Below are 22,593 nucleotides of genomic sequence, written 5' to 3'. Positions count from 1 at the left end.
TTTGAGATGGAGTCTTGCTCTGTTGCCCAGGTTGGAGTGCAATGGTGTCATCTCCACTCACTGAAACCTCTGCCTCCCTGGTTCAAGCGATTCTCCTGCCTCAGCCTCCTGACTAGCTGGGATTACAGGTGCGTGCCACTGCACCCAGCTAATTTTTGTATTTTTAGCAGAGACAGTGTTTCACCATGGTGGCCAGCTGGTTTTGAACTCCTGACCTCAAGTGATCCGCCCACCTCGGCCTCCCAAAGTGTTGGGATTACAGGTGTGAGCCACTGTACCCATCCTAAAACAGGTGTTTTTTACTATGGCAGTGAAGAATACCTTGACCTCTAGTACAGCTTGGTGCAGTTGCCTTGATTTGTGCTAAGGCAGCAGTTTTTTACTCATTGCTACTTTTGTGTCATTGTGCAAATGTTATCAAAGGGACAATGCAGATAATGTCTTAGTATTATTATGAAAATAGTTTTGATCTCAGGCACCCCCACCCCGTCCTCCTAGCCCAAAGGGTCTCAGAGATCCCTAGGGTTTTTCAGGCCACACTTTTGAGAACCACTGATCTAATACATGCTCAGAGCACTGAGAACCTTTTCCTCCTGTATTGCTATTCTGGGAGCATCCCTTCCATTAAAAGTTTTAAGTGTCTCCCAAATTCTTCACTCTTCAAAAGCACCTTGTTTTGGAACTAACATTGAATAAGTAACAACCTTTCTTCTCCAAGAATTTTATTGGGGATTGCTGAGTAAGGGAATAAGACAGATAATTAGAGTTATAATGTAAGAATTCCTTAAAAAGAATTATGTTAACTGATAGATGACAGAGGGAGTGCTAAATTCTGAATCTAACTCTTGAGGTCTTGAACCTCATGATAAATCCACTCCACTTTCTCTTCTTCTACCAAACCTCTTTTAAATGTGCAAGTTATTAATAAATTGCCTTCACAGCGCTTGGCTCCAGGCATTGTAGTTTTCCAAAACCCTTCCTATTGTGTGTGGTGGTGTTCTTTGTGCTTACCTAGTTCTCCTATTTACAGGTGTGTAAACTTGAGCCACTACTGTAGCTAATGTCTGTTTCTTTCACATGTCCTTATAATTAAAGGTAAGTCTTTTTAGCTATGTGTTGGGTGTTGAAACTGTTGATCTTATTTTGGGTGACACCCATTTCCACCGCCCCCACCCACCAAACCATCCCACAAGGACTGTTATGTTTTCCAATGGTGTCCATCCCCATCCTTCTAGAAAGAAGTCCTTAGGACCACTACCAACTCAGTCTGGTTTATTTCCCAAGCCCCACAGTCTGCTGACCTTCTTCAGTTCCGGCAGCGATCCTCTTCCTTGGGGGGGATTTCCATAAAACAGCTGAATCTCTCTTGGGTCATCTGTGGCAAAAGCCAGACACGTGCTCGCCCGCCTGGGACCCAACAGTAACTTTTGCAAACGCTGTCTCCGGAAACCCCACAGTTTGCGGGCTGCTGCTTTAGGAACAACACAGAAATAACGTCTTTTAACAGAACAAAACATATGCACGGGATAGTGAGAAAGCCTTTGTCCTTCGCGGAGGGGAGAGGTGTTTTAAAGGTGAACCCAAAAGAGTACAGGAAACCCGTGTAAAATGCCTTTACAGTTCTCTAGGAAGAAGGGGGCGGAGATGGACTCTGGAGCGTCTCTGGCCCTTTAAGGAGGAGGGAACAGACATAGAGTCTGTACCTTTAAGAGTCTCTTTGTCTGGAAACCTTCTTATTTACCCTCTTGTGCTTCAACCAAACTTCGACCAGCCATTCACAACGTCTCCCTACGCCGCTGCCTCTTACGCCAGGCTCAAATCGGCCGCGCGTTTGTGGCTGACCCTAAACTTTGCGCCTGCGGCGCGAACCCTCGGAAAGGGTGCCGGTGCCGGGGTCGCGGCCCAGCGCTGCGCCGTTGGCGCAATGCAGGGCCTGAGGGGCGGGGCTCCGGCGGGCGGGCCAATAGGCGGGCAGGGGGCGGGGCCGAGTTCGGTTGTCTCGCGCCCTGGTGACAGCTCGCGCGTGCTGATGATGGCGGTAAATAGAGGGGGCCGGGGGAGGGGACAGAGGAGGTGGGGAGGCAGCAAAGTGGGTATCTCCAGGGGTAGGGGGACGGGGACCGGGGAGGCCGCGACGGTCAGGGAGTCCATTCTAAGACTCGGAGGCGGGGACAGCAGTCTCCGGCTCACTAGCCCTCCCCTTTAAAGAAGCAAAATCCTCACACACCGGGTGAGGGGCGACAAAGGCAGCGCGCGCCTTGCGGGCGGGAGGAGCGGCGGCAGGGGGCGGGACCGCGGCGCCGGCGGGCTGGGGGCGCCCGGGGCGGGGGCGGCGGGAGGAGAGAGCTGGGAATCGGGGCGCGCCGGCGCTTTTTTTTTGGCGGGGTGGGCGACGACTGGGTCGGGGGAAAAGCCTTGAAGGGAGAGAGGAAGAAAGGCTTGGGGGCGATGGGGAGAACCGGGTTGAGAATGAGATGAGGAGGATTAAGGGGAGAAAGGGTTAGAAGCCAGGGAGAGCAGGAGTGAGAAAAAGCCAGCCCAGGAGGTAGGAAGGAGGCAAAAGCCAGGGTGGGCGTTAAGGAAGCCGGGCAAGGAATGAGATTAGGGCTGGGAAAAGGGATCCTGGGATTAGGTGTAAGAGCGGGGGTTTGAAGGGGAAAGCTTCGTAGGGGGTGGTGTTGGGGTGAGAGATACCGGGGTAGGAGTTGGAAGTGGAAGACAAGGAGGGGCAGAGCTGGGGTAATAGTTGGGAGTAGGGAAGAGAGAGTGATTAAGAGCCAGACGTGACAAGGGTGTGAACTAGTGCGGAGCGAGATGAGCTGAAGGACTAGGACCAGCGGTGTGGTCGGAACTGCTGCTGAGGTTCTGAGAAAGGAATGGGTTAGTGGGTGGGCAATGGGTGTAAATTCTGTAAAGTGAGGGAGGGCAAATGAGACCTGGACTGGAACCAGGTGGAGTCAGGAATAAGAGTGGTGGGAGGGCGAAAGGAAACAGATAAGAGATGGGCGTCTGTGGAACAATTCTAGGACCAGAGGAGCTGAAAGGAGACTAGAGTTAGGGTGTAAGAAGTGATGGCCGTTTGGGACAAGAATAACTGGGGAATTACGTTAATTGAAGAGGTTCAGCAAGATCCAAGGTGAAAGCAGTGAGGTGAAGAGACAGGGCTAAAAGCAGACGGTGAGAGGAGCAGGAAGAGATGGGTCCCAGGATTTAAAGGATGTGGTGGGGAGTAAGGGAAGAGAAGGGGGCTAAGGGAAGCTGGGGGAGTCCTGATGGATGTAGAACGAGGGTAGACTGCACAGGGGTGGGAATTGAATGTGAGTATGTGAGTGTTGTAGGTAGTTGCTCCGGAAGGTCTGCAAGGGTCAGGGCACAAATGTTGTAGTGAAAGATCAAGTGTAAGAGAACCTTTGGTGCAGAAGAGGAGGAACCATGGTGAGTGAAAGGGGACCTAGAGACAGGGGTAAAGACTAAAAAAGTAAGGGCAGAGGTGGGGGGTGCAGGAAAGGAATTCTTTGTTGAGAAGAGAACTGTGTGTTGAAACTGTGAATCCTTTTGTCCCTAAAAGTAGGAAATTCCAGAAAGCTCTTTCTCTCTTCAAGGAATCTTGATTCCGCTTCCACCTTTCATTGCTTTTGATTTGATTTTCTTGTCTACTTTGAAGAAATGAAACTCATTTTGATTTGATTTTTGTATGGATAATAAAGCATAAACTCTGGGTGTTGAAAACCTCTGCATTTCACTAGTGTTGTGATAATGGGGGGAATGTGTGTGTTTGTTTAGCGTGTACCCATGTGATGTGATAGTTTTGGTGTTGTAGGAGTGTTGTACCTGACAAGTGCTGGGCTGTGTTTTACGGACAGCATTTCATTTTCATTTTCAATGGAGAACGCGCTGTTGTTGGGATAGAAAGGTGAAAATCTGTTTGTTTTGATTAATCAACCAGGTTTCTGCTTATTGTTTTCAGTGGCTGGAGAATATTGAGAAATCATTTCAGAGAAAGGCAAATAACCAACCAAGAAGTTTACTGGGGGAGAGATTTAAATCAGAGCTGAGGGCTTTGAGTTCCTGAGCTGCCTTTAGCTTTGTGTGGGACGTTTCATGCTGTAGTTGGTAACTCACCCATTTAACAAAATGGAATAAAGAAAGGGAGAATTGTAGAGTAGTGGAGGATTTTAGAGTGGCAGACTTATGTTTTAGGGTAAATAATGAATTTATGAGTAATTTTGATGGCAAAACAGCTCTATAATATTGCATGCTGAGTCTTTGGACAGCTCCACTGCCTTTCGTGTTTTATGGTTTTGAATAAAGAAGGCCAGATTAATATTAATTTTCTAGAAGCTTTTGCTTTTTAAGACACCATTAGAAATGAAAAAGAAGATAAGAAATTTGGGGCAAAATTTTGGTTATTCTTAACTTAGCATTTTGTTTTAATGATTTTATTCAGAAGCTTTTACATTTAGCTAAGAATATGAATGAATATTTGTTTTGCATTTGATGGTACCAAAAGATAGCATACAATTTACCTAGGGAAAAATGCAAACTGTTGTTGAGAATCCTGATTGGGGTTATTTCATTGTGTACACTCAGATGCACAAAGATACTTTTATTTTAAAGTTGCATAAATTTTGGATTGCCATTCTTTTGTTGGTGTTTGTGTATAAATAGCAAAGATTAGGCTTTTGATATTTGTAATAGTTAACAAAGATTAGATTTTGATTTGTGGATATGAGCAACAATGGTTATTAATGTGTATGAATAATTTAGAAAACTCTTTCTGCATTCAGCTACTGTGTTAGTGGCATAGTATTTAGTTTATGGTTTGTGTCCTGGATTGTATTAAGCAAGTCTTCAAGGTGACTAGATGTATTTAGCAATTTAACAGAGGATCTTTATAAAAATTACTATATTTGCCTCTACATTTAAAAAGGATTAGTTTGATAATGTTCACTTTCAAGATGAAGAGTAACTTTGATATGAGGAACTTGTTTCAGTGAGATGGTGTGCATATTCTCTTTATAGATGTGTTTGGGCTGGTGTTAGTAGTAGGATGTACTCTGTATGGTATTGCCATGTTTATAATGTGATTGTAATTGTTTTATGCTCAATATCTTTACATAAATGATTATAGACTTATTTGATATTGGTAAAGAAGAAAATATAAACTATAAGATCAGCCAAGGGAAAGAGTCTGAGTCCTGCCTTTTGTTTCTGTATGCAATGGCCTTAGTGTGCTAAACCACTGAGTCTCATTGTCAATGGTTATTTCTCAGTTGCTTTTTCTAAAACTAAAAATGGATTTTTAAAAATTCAGATAATACTCTTTATCAATAAGGACTCCAATGATTAAGTTTTATTTTAATATTTTCATCAAGTACAGTTCTACCCAATTTAACTTTATTTTGGTTATAATCTTATTTGCTAAGCAAAAGCTTTTAAGTTAATATTTTTAGATTTATTAGGTTGTACATAATTAAATGTTTTCCTGGTTAATCGTAGATTCTTTGGATGGGAAGAGACCTTGAAAGGACCTCTAGTTTATCCTGCAACTCCAGTCAATATCCCACTTACATCATCCCAGGTAGATAAAAATTGATCCTGTTTTTTAAAATAAATCTTCAGCAGTAATGTGGTAACCTCTGTAGATAATCTTTGCCAGCATTTAGTAATTTCTCTATCGAGAGAGTCTGCCTTCTCTCTAACCAGCACATGCTTAATGCTATATATGTGTTTGTTTCCTCTTGCCCCATTCTCAATTTTTGAGTAAAAAATATCTGTGTATTATTGTATTTATAAGACCTTAGTTCTTCATAAACTTAATAATAGTAGCTAACACATATATACTGCTTTTGTGCACTGCAAATTATAACTTGTTTACTCCTCAGTGGCAATCCTATGAGGTAGGTACTATTACTATTCACATTTTACAGGTGATGAAATAGAGGGTCCTTGAGATTAAATTACTTGCCCAAGGTTATAGTCAGACATTTCTACAACTACTTGTTTGGTAGTTAATTATCTTATATTACAAATAATACTATGTTTTCTTAAATAGTAACCCAGTGATACATTTAATCTTTATTTTAGTTCAAAAGCTAGAATTCTACCAAGTGGTGGGATGGGATTCCAACCTTTGCATTTTGCCAGCAGAGTCTGTGCACTGGTTTTGCCTCTGGCTTGCCAGTTGTGAAGTCATCCCTCACCATGCTTTTCTTCAGATTCAATGCTTAACAAGTTTTGTTTGCCAATCTTTAAATTATCCTGTAGTCCTGTTACTAACTTTTTAAAATTCCTTTCTAGATGGGGAACCTGGGGTAAACACCATAACGGTTGTGTATAATGCAAAGATTATGTCAAGGCTCTGGCATTCCAAAATTGATTTAAAAAACAACCCCAAAGCCATAAAAAATGCCTTATTGCATTGCAGGTTACCCATCCACCTTCTCAGCTAGAAAAATGCCCTGGACTTGTTGCATACTATGACACATTTACAGTTGAAAGATTGTTGCTGTTTGAAGAAAAATGGATTTTTCCTGATTGCAGATTTCAGTGCAAATATCCATAAGCAAAATCAGTTTATATCCTCACTAACTTTTTACTATTTTCTCTTTATGTGTGCCTGTCTAAGTGATATATCAATTCCCCCTATACATTTCTTTTAACTTTATTTTTTTTTTGAGACAGAACTTTTTTTTTTTCATTGAAAATAGATTTCGTTTCATTCAAATTAGAAATGTTGTGTTCTCCCAAACTGCCTCCCAACAAAGGTCTCCTCTTGATAAATGAAAAGGTAGTAAAAAGACAACTTCACATTTCTTTTTATGCAGATCTATCAAAAGGTACATAATCAAAAAAACTCCAGCACCCGAACTGTCCATGAGGTGTCTGGATGATTGACTCGGAAAGAAAAGGAGAGAGAATCACTGCTCTGATTTGAAGTGTGAAAAGTTCTTATATGTCCATGTCAGTTAACACTGGTATAATATAGAAAGCAAAATGACCCTCAAGAGAAAGGTTTCATTGAGTAGAGTATAAGAGAGGGAACAATAAGAAGGTAAGACACACCTGAGAAGGTTTACTTGTGTTCAGCTGAAGATTAATAGGAAACAGTGAAAAATCAACATCCCATGATCAGTAACTTTAAAGACAAGCTTGGTTCTCTGTTTCTGGCGTGAGCTCAGCTCACTACAACCTCCGCTTCCCAGGTTCAAGTCATTCTCCTGCCTCAGCCTCCCTAGTAGCTGGGATAAGGCACCTGCCACCACACTCAGCCAAGATTTTTTTTTTTTTTTTTTTGACATGTGGTTTTGCACTTGTCACCCAGGCAGGAGTGCAATGGCACGATCTCGGTTCACTGGAACCTCTGCTTCCGGGGTTCAAGTTTTTTTTTTTTTTTTTTTTGACATGTGGTTTTGCACTTGTCACCCAGGCAGGAGTGCAATGGCACGATCTCGGTTCACTGGAACCTCTGCTTCCGGGGTTCAAGTGATTCTCCTGCCTCAGCCTCCGGAGTAGCTGGGATTACAGGTGCCTGCCACCATACCCAGCTAATTTTTGTATTTTTAGTAGAGATGGGGTGTCACCATGCTGGCCAGGCTAGTCTCAAACCCCTGACCTCAGGTAACCCACCTGCCTCGGCTTCCCAAAATGCTGGGGTTACAGGTGTGAGCCACCACACCCAGCCCTAGCCAAATTTCTAAATTTTTAGTACAGACAGGATTTCACCATGGTCTCAAACTTCTGACCTCAAGTTATCTAACTGCCTCGGCCTCCCAAAGTGCTAGGATCACAGGCGTCAGCCACTGCACCCAGCTGATCCACTCATTTTAAAAAAGAAGTAACAATTACTGAGTGTTTACTAGGTGTCCAGCATTAACAGTCTGTGAATTGTTTGAAACTTGAAACAGTGCTATGAGGGAACTTCTGTTGTTCATACTCTATTTTTTGGTGACTGTTGATTTTATTACAATTTTTTAAACATGGAAAGTTGCAAAACTGATACAAGAAACTGCTGTATACCCTTACTCAGTTTCACCAGTTTTCTTTTTTTCATTTTGCCCATCTGCTTTATCATTTTCTCTCGGGTATTTTTAAACAAATCAAATTGAAGAAAATGCATATGAAGACCTTAATTTTAAAGAAGAAGAGAGGAGAATGTTTTGCATATTTCAGAAAGTTTAGTTTGTGTTTGATCTTGGTCAAGCACTTGAAGCAAAGGAATTTCAAGATTGGATTTAGAGTGGCTTTTGTGTTTTTATAGTCTTGTCTCCAGTACATTCCGAGATTTTTTTACTTGTCAACAATGGGTTTGTAGGTCTCTCCTGTTAGCGGAAACTGTGTCATAGCATACCCCTCTGTTGGGAACCCCTCTCTAGTGCGTGGCGTGGTGTGCTCACACATGGATGTGTCCTCGGGACATGCTAGCTGTTGAGGTATGGGTGATTATTGTGTGAGAAACAGGAGCCATGGGGCCTTTCAACACCACGACCAAATATTTAGGTGAAATACATATTTTAAAGACTCTTAGATAGCTTTGAGGAGCTGGAAAAGATCAAAGTGCAAAATATATTGCTTTCAGAATATTCGTTGGCTGGGCACGGTGGCTCACGCCTATAATCCTAGCACTTTGGGAGGCTGAAGCAGGTGGATTCCTTGAGTCCAGGAGTTTGAGACCACCTGGCCAACATGGTAAAACTCTGTCTCCACTAAAAATACAAAAATTACCTGGATGTGGAGGCACGCACCTGTAATCCCAATTACTCAGGAGGCTGAGGCAGGAGAATCAATCGCTTGAACCTGCAACATGGAGGTTGCAGTTAGCCAAGATCAAGCCACTGCACTGTAGCCTGGTTGACAGAGTGAGACTCAGTCTAAAAAAAAGATCATCGTTTGGGATGAGTACAAATAGGTTTGTCATTGTCATATGGTAAAGGGATGAATGGAAGTATCTTAATATTTTATTAACTTACCCCCAAATAAACCTAAATTTTGGGAGTCTTAGTTGTTGTCACGTTAGAAAATTTAACTCACTCCCTCCCCATCATTTAATCTTCATTAAAATGATGGCCTAGCCATTTGATAAACTTGTGACCTGAAGGAAGTCCTCTTGGTTTAATTGAAAGGAGTATTAACCGTATTCTGCCAAATGTAAAATACGTCACTTGTGGGCTTCTTTTCCTTTTCTTCCCCTCTTTAAGCAATTATCAAAGCTATGAAATATAGCTCCTTGTTAAAGCTGATTGTAGGCTAGGCATGGTAGCTCACACCTGTTATCCCAGCACTTTGGGAGGCCAAGACAGATAGATCACTTGAGGCCAGGAGTTTGAGACCAGCCTAGCCAACATGGGGAAACCTGTCTCTACTAAAAATACAAAAATTAGCTGGGCGTGGTGGTGCATGCCTGTAATCCTAGCTACTCGGTGGCTGAGGAACACGATTCGCTTGAACCTGGGAGGCAGAGGTTGTAGCTAGCCGAGATCGAGCCACTGCATTCCAGCCTGGACGACAGAGCAAGACCCCGTCTCAAAAAAAAAAAAAAAAGCTGATTGCACTAATTAAAATCACCACCCTTTCGTAAGGATGAAAAAATTACAAATTGGAAAGCATTCTTTCTAGTCATGTGTTATTGTTTCAGAGAACATGGGCTGTTTATTTAAAGACTATAATACTATCCCTTTTCCATTCACATGTTAATAGAAGTCTGGAAAGTAAGGCATTCTCCTGAAATTTTCAGGGTTTTTTATTATATGCCAAGTTGTAAACAGCATTCGGTGACAGGTATTTTCTCTCTTTGTCTTTTATTGAGCTAATTAGTAATTTACACTCTAGTAGCATCTCTTCCAGCTTTACTGTGCGAAAATGTCTGCTACTCTGTGCATTCTGTGCAGCCAGGGCTGGCAAATGATTGGGGGCAGATGTTGGTTAGCACATCAGAAGGATCAGAGATAAAATTCACTTTTGTTTTATGTTTTTAAAGATACGTTTTAAAGGCTTTTGTCTATGTCTTTCCCCTACTCAGTTATCCCCTCCCCTCATTCAAATTGGAATGTTATGAACTCTATAACCCATAGCTACTGTTCTTGATGGAGTTTAGATTGTTTTCTATCCTTTTCCCCACCCCCACCCAAACGTTGTGTGGGATTTGGGGAGGATTAGCACGGCAGTCTGGCATACTTTAGAGCCCAGGAAGCTGGTCTTTACTGCTCCCTCCCATCATCAGAATACAGAGCTTTCAGTCATTGTCTTTAGAACCCAGCAGTGCTTCTCTTGCTGGGCAAGTTGTGTGAAAGATGGGAGGGCAGCACTGTTGGTAGTGAGTTAGGAGGATACTTTTGTATGATGCTCGTATCTATCCAACGGAAGGATAGGCTGTACTGTTGTGTCAGCTTTTTCAAAATGCAGCAGAGAATGACCAAAAGATAATTTATAGCTTGGCTTTAGCATTTTGTCACATTGGTGTCCTGCTCTTTCCTGCCTCCTGCTCTCTCTTTCAGTCTCTGAAATGGGAAAGATGTATAGGATATATCATGTGCTCACTTGGATGGGCCATGTTGGTGCATTAAAATAGCAAGAGCTTTGACTTTGAAATAAAGTCTTTAAGGATCAGTTTGTTTTGTAGATATAAATTGTAGTTGAAAATGAAAGGAAGAGTAGATAGGGGATTACTGATTTATCAGTTTTTTTTGAGACAGAGTCTCACTCTGTCACCCAGGCTGGAGTGCAGTGGCACGATATCTCGGCTCACTACACCCTCCATCTCCCAGGTTCAAGTGATTCTTCTGTCTCAGCCCCCGGAGTAGGCAGGAGTACAGGCATACACCACCACACCCAGCTGATTTTTTTTGTATTTTTAGTAGAGATGGGGTTTCATCATGTTGGCCAGGCTGATCTCAAACACCTGATCCACCTGCCTCAGCCTCCCAAAGTGCTGGGATTACAGGCATCAGCCACCGTGCCCGGCCTTGATTTATCAACTTTGAGCCCAAACCTTTCTAGAATGCCAGGTAATTTATGGTACTTATTTTTGCAGTTATGGATACTAACTTATCAGGACAATAAAGTCAAAGTCCCTGTTAGAGCTAATTAGATTCCTCTCGACAAAAATTGTTACCTGGACGTAGCCACAAAGAAAATCAGGTAAGAAAATGTGTGAATTGCTCAATTCAGTCGTCATTGCTAATAGCTTTATAATCATAGACATCTAGCCCTTGATAGCAAATCAGCATTTATGAACAGAGGTCATCTCATTTATGTACGCATTCATAGAGTATGTAGGGCTGTATTAATGTTATTTTTTTAATAAACCAGAATGCCAAGAATATCCCTATAGATGACCTTTGTTAACATTTACATCTCTCCTTTTTTATGTTCTAATGAAACCACCTATATCAATTTGGATGCTTATGGCTAGACATTGATTTATGCTTATATCTAATAGAGGTCAAAGGTCAGGTTAATAAACTCTTCATATAAAAAAGTAAAATATCGTCAACTGATCAGAGGGGTCTTATAAGATGAGAAAGCTAATACGTCACTATGGGATTGAATATACTCTTAAAAGAAATATTTTAAAAATGTATAACAACCTTGAAGAGCTTATAACAATGCATTTCAAGTGAAAGGTAAGTGTGCTTTAATGAAGATATCAGTCTTATCTGTGATTGGCCTCATTGTCTGCTCCATACTGAAAATCTCAAATTGGGCCAGATGTGATGGCTTGCACCTGTAATCCGAGCACATTGGGAGGCCAAGGTGGGAGAATCTCTTTTTTTTTTTTTTTTGACAGTCTCTCTCACTCACTCACTCACTCACTTACTCACTCCGTCCCCCAGGCTGGAGTGCAGTAGGGCAGTCTCGGCTCACTGCAGCCTCCGCCTCCCAGGTTCAAGCCATTCTCCTGCCCCAGCCTCCTCGGTAGCTGGGACTACAGGCGCACACCACCATGCCTGGCTGATTTTTGTATTTTTAGTAGAGATGGGGTTTCACCATGTTGGCCAGGCTGGTCTCGAACTCCTGATGTCAAGTGATCCACCTGCATGGGAGGATTGCTTGAGCCCAGGAGTTCAAGGTTACAGTGAGCTGTGATTGTGCACTGACACTCAGTAATCTAAATCTGAAATACTGAAGTATTGCAATTTTAGAGCCTTATAGGCAGATATTATCCTACAGGTTACTATTATTTTCCCTTACCAGTATTATTATCATGTATACTAGTTAACATTTGGAATTCATAGCCTTTCATTAGGAGACATCTAAAAAGGGGTAAACAGGGAATTTTTTTTTTTTTTTTTTGAAAATGTTATTCTCTGTGCCCAGGGGATATGGAATAGGCATGTCAATTTGCACTGAACGCGTTAATCAGTTTTTGTTAGCAGCATGGCATAATGAGCATATTTACAACAACACCTACATTGGCAGCCAGCAGTCTGCTTGTGAAATCTTTTACAAAACAGAAATCTGGTGAGAAGTGTTCCTGAGCAGTTGAAATATTGTTGGGTGCAAAGGGAGGGTGTTACATAGAACAAATAAAGTAGAAAAAATTTATTCTCCAAAAAGTAGTTGTTTTACCACTGAAAGCCATGAGAAAAGGCATTTTATGTGTGGATTGAGATGTGGCTAATTTATGTAGGAATTTAGAGTTCTTTTTGTATTTTGATTTTTCATTTAACTTGTCATTTAAAGAACTTCAAGGTACATTTCTATTTGTTGAAAAAAGTTTTATAAAGCATTTTAAGGATGAGTTTCTTATGTCTTTAGTATATATTTTATTCTACTATAAATTATTTTTCCCTTCTACTTCCAATAAAATATATTTGACTTAAAAAGATACCTTTAGCAGAAATAAGAAAAGTTTCTATTTAACCAGAGTTCTTGGCACTTAACAGGTGTTCAGTAAGTTTTTATGGAATAAATTAATGTTTGCATGAATGAAAAATATTATTCTGAATTTGGACTTCATACTCCCATAATTTGGGTACAGTCTAGCATTGGTGTACAAAAGCCTTCTGTTCAGCCCTCATTCCCATGTCTATTTTTCTCCCCATCTCACAGGCACACTCTCTAATGTGTTTGATATGTCCTTGATTCTGTATGCATTTTTGTAAAATACTTACTGATTCTTTTGGTGTGTGTATTTGTAATTACAAAATTTCTCATTACACCACACTGTTAGAGAATGAATTCTCCTTGTAGAAATGCTGTAGATCTTACTCTGGTTTTTACTTTTTTCAGTGAGTGCTATGCTTTAAGATCTATTTATGGGCCGGACACGGTGGCTCACTCCTATAATCCCAGCACTTTGGGAGGCCGAGGTGGGTGGATCACCTGAGGTCAGGAGTTTGAGACCAGCCTGGTCAACATAGTGAAACCCCGTCTCTACTAAAAATACAAAAAATTAGCCAGGCATGGTGGCACACACCTGTAGTCCCAGCTACTTGGGAGGCTGAGGCAGAATTGCTTGATTCCGGCAGGCAGAGGTTGCAGTGAGCTGAGATCGAGCCACTACACTCCAGCCTGAGCGACAGAGTAAGACTCTGTCTTAAAAAAACAGCAACAAAAAAACTCCCCACAAACCCAGGTCTATTTATGTGAATGTAGATTTAGCTAATTACTTCTAGCTGCAGCATAGTATTCCCTGGTATATATCCATTCCCATAGCGATGGGCACCTAGGCTACCATAAACAATGCTACCAGTAACGGTCTTGCACATGTTTGAGAATTCTCGGAGACACAGAGCCAGGTGGCATTGCAGCATAAGTACTGTGAGACTGCCGAATGGTTGTATAAACTTATACCCACAANAGGCGCTCGCCACCATGCCCAGCTAATTTTTGTATTCTTGGTAGAGACAGAATTTCACCACGTTGGCCAGGCTGGTCTTGAGCTCCTGACCTCAGGTAATTCACTCGCCTCGGCCTCCCAAAGTGCTATGTGAACCACTGCGCCCAGCCAGATATGACTTTAAATAGTCATAGTTAAAGACGCAGTTGACAAGAAAATTTGGTTATTTCTGTGGTCGATAATAACTTAATAACCATAATTATGATTGATAGCACATACTCAACTTACTAAAATTTTAGAAGTCCTACACAGTTTTGGAACATATATTAATAACATTTATTAAAAGATAATCTGAAGAAGGTTAAATGTTATTTCTTTTTATTTTATTTAATTAATTAATTTATTTAAACGTATTTCTTATTTGGCAATGATTCCCTGTAACTTAACATGTCAAATAATCCTGTTTAGCTCCGTTTCCGATGCCTCAGGGGCTGTCTGCAGCATCCCAAAGTTAGAGGTCAAAAAATACTTAATTTTGAAGCTGAAATTTGATTTTGGGAAGCTGCCAAGTATGTCAAAGTTTTAAATATGTCACCAAAATCGGATCACAGGTCACTGTAAAATAATAGTCATTTAATCAGTGATAATTAAAAGATTTTTAAAAACAAAAACCTGCACTCTTTGATAAAGAAGACTCCATTTTTCAATCAGAAGACCTAGGACAGCATGAGACAGAATTTATCTCTTCATTTTACCTTTTTTTTTTCTTTTTGTAGTTTACTTAAAAGGTGAACAAAAATATTTTGTTGCCTTAATGCTACAAAAATTTTTGTTCAAAAGAGAAAACTAAATTTTACTTTTATATTACTACATTATCAATACTAAAACTAATTTAAATAAAACCTCAAAATAAATTTATAAAATCTGTCATCTTTTAATTACAAGATTTCTATAAACCTTTTGTTTTACATTTTTTCCAACTTTCTATATTTTATCTATTTTTTACTCCTTCAGTTTGAAATCTTTAAGTAACTTTAAACCAGGAAAAAATGTTTTCTTTTTCTTTCCTTTTCTTTCCTTTTTTTTTTTTTTTTTTAGATTTAGTCTTACTCTGTTGCCCAGGCTGGAGTGCAGTGGTGCAATCTTGGCTCTGCAACCTCCGCCTCCTTGGATCAAGCGATTTTCCTGCCGCAGCCTCCTGAGTAGCTAGGATTACAGGTGTGTGTCACCACACCTGACTAATTATTGTATTTTTAGTAGAGACAGGGTTTCACCATGTTGGCCAGGCTGGTCTTGAACTGCTGACCTCAAATGATCCACCCACCATGGCCTCCCAACAGGCTGGGATTACAAGCATGAGCCACTGTGCCCCTTTTTTTTTTTGACAGAGTCTGGCTCTGTTGCCCAGGCTGGAGTGCAGTGGTGCAATCTCGGCTCACTGCAGCCTCCACCTCCTGGGTTCAAGCAATTCTCCTGCCTCAGCCTCCTGAGTAGCTGGGATTACATTTGTGTGCTACCACACTCAGCTAATTTTTTTGTATTTTTAGTAGAGACAGGGTTTCACCATGTTGGCTAGGCTGTTTAATTTTTATTTCTAATTACCAGTGAATTTAATCATTTCTTCATATTCTAGTTAACCATTTTCCTTTGCCTCTTCATATCCTTTGTTTCCTGTATTTTTCTTGTTGATTTATAGAACTGCTAATATGTGTAATATTTATTAAATTCCGGTTAGTTTTAGACTATACAAATATCATCTCCTGGGGTGCCTTCTATTAACTTTGCCTTGGTATTCTTTATTGCATGGAAATGCTTGATTTTAATGTAGTCACATCCATCATTTTTTAGCCTTACTATATTTGCCTTATTAGTGCTTCTTGGACTTAGGTCACCCAGATTGTCTTACTAAATTTCTTTTAGCTTTATGGCTTTATGTTTCCCTTAAGTTTTTCTTTTTTCTTTTCTTTTCTTTTTTTTGAGACAGAGTCTTATTCTGTCACCCAGGCTGGAGTACAATGGCACGATCTCGGCTCACTGCAAGCTCCACCTCCCAGGTTCAGCCTTCTCAGTAGCTGGGATTACAAGTGCATGTCACTATGCCCAGCTAATTTTTGTATTTTTAGTAGAGATGGGGTTTCACCATGTTGGTCAGGCTGGTCTCGAATTCCTGACCATGTGATCTGCTTGCCTTGACTTCCCAAAGTGCTTGGGATTACAGGTGTGAGTCACTATGCCCAGCCTCCCCTTAAGTTTTTAATATATATAGAGCAATCTTTGGATGTGGTATAAGTTGGATCCAGCTTTATTTTTTCTGATTTCCCGATATAATCTAAAGTAGCTGAACTTTTCAGTTGATTTGTAGTAACACCCTTATTGTAAATGAATTTCTCACTTTTCTATTATATCTCATTGGTGTATTGATCTCAAAGTTTCTTAAAGGAGACACAGTTAATAGAGTAGGTATGTTTAGCACTGCTGGCCCTGTCCACTTAATGCCAGTAGTGTTGCCCTGTCATTGCAACATCCATGGTGGCCCATGCATTTCCAGACATACCCTAGATGAGATCTTGCACCATATCCTGTTTATTTCTGTGCCTTTCTAGTAGTTCTTAAGCTATGGCAGGATGGATTCCCTCTTTTCTTTTTTTTCAAAATTGATATAACTACTTGCAGATCTTTCATAAAAAGTTTAGGTTTTGTTTATCTAGTTTACTTCCTCCCCAAGCTGTCCTGTTGTAATTTTGATTAAGACTGAGATTATAGCCAGGTGTGGTGACTCACACCTATAATCCCAGCACTTTGGGAGACTGAGGCAGGCGGATCATGAGGTCAGGAGTTTGAGACCAGCCTAACATGGCGAAACCCCGTCTACTAAAAATACAAAAATTAGCCGGGTATGATGGCACACTCCTGTAATCCCAGCTACTCAGGAGGCTGAGGCAGGAGATTTGCTTGAACCTGGGAGGTGGAGGTTGCAGTGAGTCAAGATCGCGGCACTCTGCTCCAGCCTAGGAGACAGAGCAAGACTCCATCTCAAAAAAAAAGATTGAGATTATAATTTGATTTAGATTAATTTACAAGATTTGGCATCTTTTTACAAAGTTAAGTCACTACATCTATGAGCATGAAAGAATGAACATAGTATTATTTAACTGGAGGAACTATTTGGTATGTATAATGTTTTGTAAGAGAGTAATGTATTTTCTCAAAGTTTAAAAAGGAAAGAAAACCATACTTTTGGCTGGGCGCAGTGACCGATGTCTGTAATCCCAGCACTTTGGGAGGCGAAGGCAGGAGGATCACGAGGTCAGGAGATCGAGACCATGCTGGCCAACATGGTGAAAACCTCTCTCTCCTAAAAATACAAATATTAGCTGGGTGTGGTGGCACATGCCTGTAATCCCAGCTACTTGGGAGGCTGAGGCAGGAGAATTGCTTGAACCAGGGAGTCGGAGTTGCAGGTTGTGGTGAGCCCAGATGGCGCCACTGCATTCCAGCCTGGTGACAGAGTGAGACTCCATCTCAAAGAAAAAAAGGAAAAGAAAACCATACTTTATGCAGAATCCTAAAGTATAAATTTCTTCCTGATTCCAGATTATGAAACAAAAAAATTTTTTTAGCATTCAACTTGAAAGCTATGGAATATGCAACAGTTAAACCACCTTGCTAATCTATTCTCATTGTCTTCATTTATGCTAAAAAATGAGAGCAAGTGTTTTTGCCAGCATACATTTTAATTTTTTAAAATCCCTCGTCAAAATTAATCGCTTATCAAAAAATATCAGGTCCAGCTATTTTCTTGCTTACAGATTCCCTAGATGCCTTTTCTACCTGCCTGTCCATGAAGAGCCCAGCACATGATCAATAAGTGTGTTTTTGTTCCTTGATGCTGTCAAGCAGAACAATAAGTATGGTTTTAACACTCATTGATTAGTAGTAGATGATATTAAATATGTTTAATGAATACCGTATGATACCCCTCGTTTTGCTATATCAATAGAAAATACAGGTGTTTTACTTTAAGTATTGGAGATAGAGAAAAGCATATGTCCTAATCGAGAAGTCATTGTTTGGCTCTTAGAGACAGTGGGGCAGCAGTTGTTTCAGATTTGAGTCCCACCATTATTCGGTAGTTTTAGACTTTGGGAAAGAACAAGTGACTCTGATTTCACGTGCTCCTTGCCTTGTTCTAACAGACTTGTAGTATGTGTGCTTTCCTTTCCTGAGGAAGCATTACAGTTTTTTAAGTGTTTTCCTTGTGCACCGAAATGTGATTCGGTCAAGTTTTTCTTTTGGCTTTGGTTTAGCATCTGCTCAAATGAAAAATTTTAATTCATTAAGTGATTGATTGATGTAGGTATAAACCATGAACTTTCTGCAATAACATCATAATGTCATTGGAAAAGAAGAATGTTTAACATTCTTCTTTTCTTTTTCTCTTTGCTGGTTTTATGATTATGACTTTTGAATAAGTTTCTGTCAGTAAAAACAATATTCTCTGCTCTTAATTTTTTTTCAAGTAAAGCCACACACACTATTTGAGTTTTCCAAATACTTTGATTTTGTTTTGCCTTGAAACTTAGACTTTTTTTCCTTTAGTTTCTTTTTCCTCTTAGACATCTTGCTTGGAAAAATCGTATTTTTAGATGTGATTTAAAAACATTTAACCCTTTCAAGAATCTTTTTGAATTTAGTTTTTATTAATGTTAAGCCCATACATAGTATAAAAAAAATATTACATGCCTTTCTCCTTCCCACATTTTGCCTCTCCAGGGACCTCTATTTTCTATTCTGTTTTTTTTTTCCTAGTATTTAATGCCATATTTCTAAACATTACGCTTATGCATGTAGGAATGGGTGCAGTGGCTCATGTCTGTAATCCCAGCACTTTGTGAGGCTGAGACCGGCGAATCACTTGAGGTCTGGAGTTTGAGACCAGCCTGGCCAGCATGGTGAAACCCCATCTTTACTAAAAATACAAAAAAAAAAAAAAATTAGCTGGGCATAGTGGTGCATGTCTGTAGTCCCAGCTACTTGGGAGGCTGAGGCAGAAGAATGGCTTGAACCCAAGGGGTGGACGTTACAGTGAGCTGATATTGCACCATTACATTCCAGCCTTGGCAACAGAGCAAGATGCAGTTTCAAAAAAAAAAAAATTTGTGTGGGTTGTTTTCTAGACCTGCCCAGCTTTTATCCTGGGACCTATTTCCCCCCCATATCCTGAGTATTTCCTTTGCCTCCCTATGGAGAACACCCTGTTTTCCTGGACTTAATATCTTTGTCTTTTATTGTTCATATTTTAATTTGTGTGGAGCACATCCCCCAGAAGCTCTTGAAAAAAAGGTGCATGTGATGTAAATTTGCTTGAGAATCTGCATCTATGAAAATGTCTTTATTTTCTTTTATACTTGGTTTATAGTTTACCTGGGTATAGAATTCTAGGTAAGAGAGTATTTTCTCTGAGTTTATCAGGCATCACCCTATTGGCTTCTAGCTTCTGTTGCTGCTGATAAGAAGTCTGACGATGTTCTGATTCTTGGTTATTTTTTTTCTCCCTGGAAATGTTCTGAAGTTTTAATATAATTAGACTCATTCTAGGCCTTGTTTTGTCTGTTACGCTAGACACTTGGAGGGCATTTTCAATTTGGTAACAGACTTTTCAGTTCTGGGAAATTTCCTTGAATTCTTAGATTCTAACCAATCTCTTCCTTCTCCTTGCCCCCAGTTTTCTCTGTTCTTTCTCTCGAACTCTTAATTACTTGTTTTTGGAATTTCTAGGCTGATGAGTCCTTTAATTTTCCTTTCCTTTCTATTTCCCATCTTTTTGTTTCTTTATTCTGCTTTCTGGGAGGTATCTTGAACTTCATCTTAAGACCTTTCTAATTAGTTTTATATTTATGCTGTCATATTTTTAAATTTCAAGAGTTCTTTTTTCAGTGAATGTTGCTTTTTAGTAGTTGTCTATTTTTGTTTCATAGATTGACGAGCTCTTCTCTGAACATGTTCTTTCCTCAGCTTTCTGTACAGTCTCTGTTCCCTAAAAATATCTTACTTGTTCATTTCATTTGTGTTGATCTTTCATTTAGGGAATTTCCTTAAAAGTATAGCTTTGGCTGTTTTACTTATATTCAGGAGTGATCCCCTAACAACTGAAAGCTGAATTTGCCAGAGTGGCAGCTTCTAAAAGTTAACTGGTGGTCTTCATTGTAAGGTGATTAGTCAGGGACCCATATTCTTTGGGAGGACACCTCTAGCAGTATTTGTGAGGCTACTTGGGAGGCTAAGGTGGAAGGATAGCTTGCACCTGGAGGTTGAGGCTGTTCTTTAGATCTTATTAAACTGTCAGTTAAGGCCAGGCATGGTGCCTCACACCTGTAATCCCAGCACTTTGGGAGGCCAAGGTGGGTGGATCACGAGACCAGGATTTCAAGACCAGACTGGCTAACATGGTGAAACCCTGTCTCTACTAAAAATTAAAAAATTAGCTGGGCATGGTGGCTCGTGCCTGTAATCCCAGCTACCTGGGAGGCTGAGGTAGGAGAATTGCTTGAACCGGGACCCAGGAGGCGGAGGTTGTAGTAAGCCAAGATCGTACCATTGCACTCCAGCCTGGGCTACAGAGGAAGACTCCATCTAAAAAAAAAAAAAAATACTCATAAACTGTCAGTTAAGATTATAAAGACCCAGATACCCAACACATTTTAGGATTTTTGAATTCTACCTGAATAATGAAGCTCTTTTATCCCAGCCTGCCCCAGAACTGCTGGGATGTTTGAATATCAGTATTTCTTTTTGCTTTTTTCTTGACCAGGCTTATCTCCATAGAGAATATTCCAATTATCGGCTTAAGGCTTACAAACCGGCTGCATCATTTGGGAAGCTGAGTGGGGAAAATGGCTACGTATGTCTCACCTTTCAGGATATCAACTTTCTCTCAATCACCATCTTTTTTAGACTGGTGGGCCTGCCCCTAGTTGTGCCTAGTCCAGAGTCTCTCTAGTAATTTTTCCAAAGAACAAACCTTCCATCATCTGCCCAGCAGCTGCTTGGAGTCAGGGCAGCAATCTAGGGGTAGGACTTTTACCCCATTCTCCTTTTTATAGCCTTGTCAGCTATCCCCACCTTCAGAGGCATTCTGAGTTTTTCTGGTTTGTCATTGCACAGTTTAGTGTGATTTGGGCTTCCCCTTAACATAGGGAGACCCTCTGTCTCTACATAAAACTAAAGAAAAAAATTTAGCCAGGTGTGGTGGCACGTGCCTATGGTCCAAGCTACTTGGGAGGCTGAGGTGGAAGGATAGCTTGTACCCTGGAGGTTGAGGCCGCAGTGAGCCATGATTACACCACTGCACTCCAGCCTAGGTGACAGAGCAAGACCCTGTCTCAAAAGCAAACAAAAAATAGAGTCAGGGTCTCACTATGTTGGCCAGGCTGGTCTCAAACTGCTGGCCTCAAGCATTCCTTCCACCCTAGCCTCCGAAAGTGCCTTGATTATAGGCATGAGCCACCATACCTGTCTGACCTATGTTTAAAGTTAGAAACCATTTTTGTAGAATGAGTGCAGATTCACAGTTGAGTAACTTCTCAAAGAAGTCTGACTTCTTTTTTTTTTCCCCTCCCACCTCCCCACAAGGCTAACTTCTAACTAAATTTTACCAAAGGCAAAAAGCCTACTTAAATAAATTTTATGTTCCTTGCCACTGTTGTAGGGTTATTAGAACTGCAGCAATTCAAAGCAATTATCTTTGACCTGTGTGCTGCTGCTTCCTTGCTGTGTGATCCTGGGTCATTTCCTAACCAATGGGACCCTCTGTGCTTCATGCTGTGAAATGCTACTGACACGCACCTCATTGTGAGAATTAACTGAGCAAATGTATGTGAAAACACCTCACACAATATGGTATCTAGGAGGAAGTATAATAAATATTCATAAATGTCTTCTCATTAAAATTGTTGCTTTGCTGACAAAATTGTTGTATAGTATTTATAAGAAGTGCTTGATAATGACAGAATTAATGATTTTAATGTATGCTGGCAGACTGAACTCTACCAATTAATAATATTTATTATATGTGGGACCTATAAAAAGCAGGATTAGATTTAAGCAGAGTGATGAAGTAGCAGCTCTGGTATATGCTCTATAAAAGGTGATTTTTGTGGCTGACACTGATGCTCTGTAAACTCAATTGCTTTTATTTGCATTTATCTTGGATGACTGAGGAGAATGTAGGCATATTCCATTGCTCTTAGGTCACGTTATCTTTTGGTGACAAGGAATTCCCAATCTGGGGAAGATTGTATGTTCTTTAGTTCTTATTAAACTGTCAGTTAAGATTATAAAGATCCAGATATCCAACACATTTTAGGATTCTTGAATTCTACCTGAATGATGAAGCTCTTTTATCCTAGCCTGCCCCAGAACCCCTGGGATGTTTGAATATCAATGTTTCTTCTTGCTGGAATAATGATCTAAAGTCTTTGCTTTCTTCGGTAGCAAAGAATGAATACCTAACATGTACAGCTCTTGCCAGTTTATAATGCATTTACACACATCTTCTTATTTGATCTTTGCAGCTCTTTTGGAAGAGAGTAGAGCTGATGTTATATCCTTTACAAATGAAGTAGTAGGGGGTCTCAGGACATTAGTGAATTGCCCAAGGTCACCCTGGTAGTAAGTAGATAACCTGGACCTTAAACTGAGCCATCTGATTCTAAATCTAAGGCTTTTTCAATCTTTCATGCTCATATGTTCAACAGTGCACAACCTAACCACCATACAGGCATTTAGAGAAGAAAATTTCTTTTTCTTTTTCT

At 40.4% G+C, this 22,593-nt stretch overlaps 1 protein-coding gene across 9 annotated transcripts in view; it reads left to right on the top strand.

Annotated features, from left to right (window-relative positions):
- The first annotated feature begins 238 nt into the window (after positions 1-238).
- The window catches only part of USP49 (ubiquitin specific peptidase 49), a 105,250-nt gene continuing 82,895 nt past the window's right edge, over positions 239-22,593 (top strand). For 2 of the 9 annotated variants that reach the window (XM_037745286.1, XM_037745284.1), the window contains exons 1-2: positions 2,658-3,435; positions 5,500-5,581. The gene's annotated coding sequence lies outside the window, so the exon portion shown is untranslated. Of the gene's footprint in view, positions 1,096-1,974; positions 2,039-2,657; positions 3,436-5,499; positions 5,582-11,029; positions 11,137-22,593 lie in introns of those variants that run through there. The other 7 variants (XM_037745282.1, XM_037745280.1, XM_037745281.1 and 4 more) reach the window with 7 other exon arrangements.

Source organism: Cebus imitator, unplaced genomic scaffold (assembly GCF_001604975.1).
Source record: "Cebus imitator isolate Cc_AM_T3 unplaced genomic scaffold, Cebus_imitator-1.0 Scaffold197, whole genome shotgun sequence".
Taxonomy (NCBI): Eukaryota; Metazoa; Chordata; class Mammalia; order Primates; family Cebidae; genus Cebus; species Cebus imitator.
This window is presented reverse-complemented; position numbering and strand designations above follow the sequence as displayed.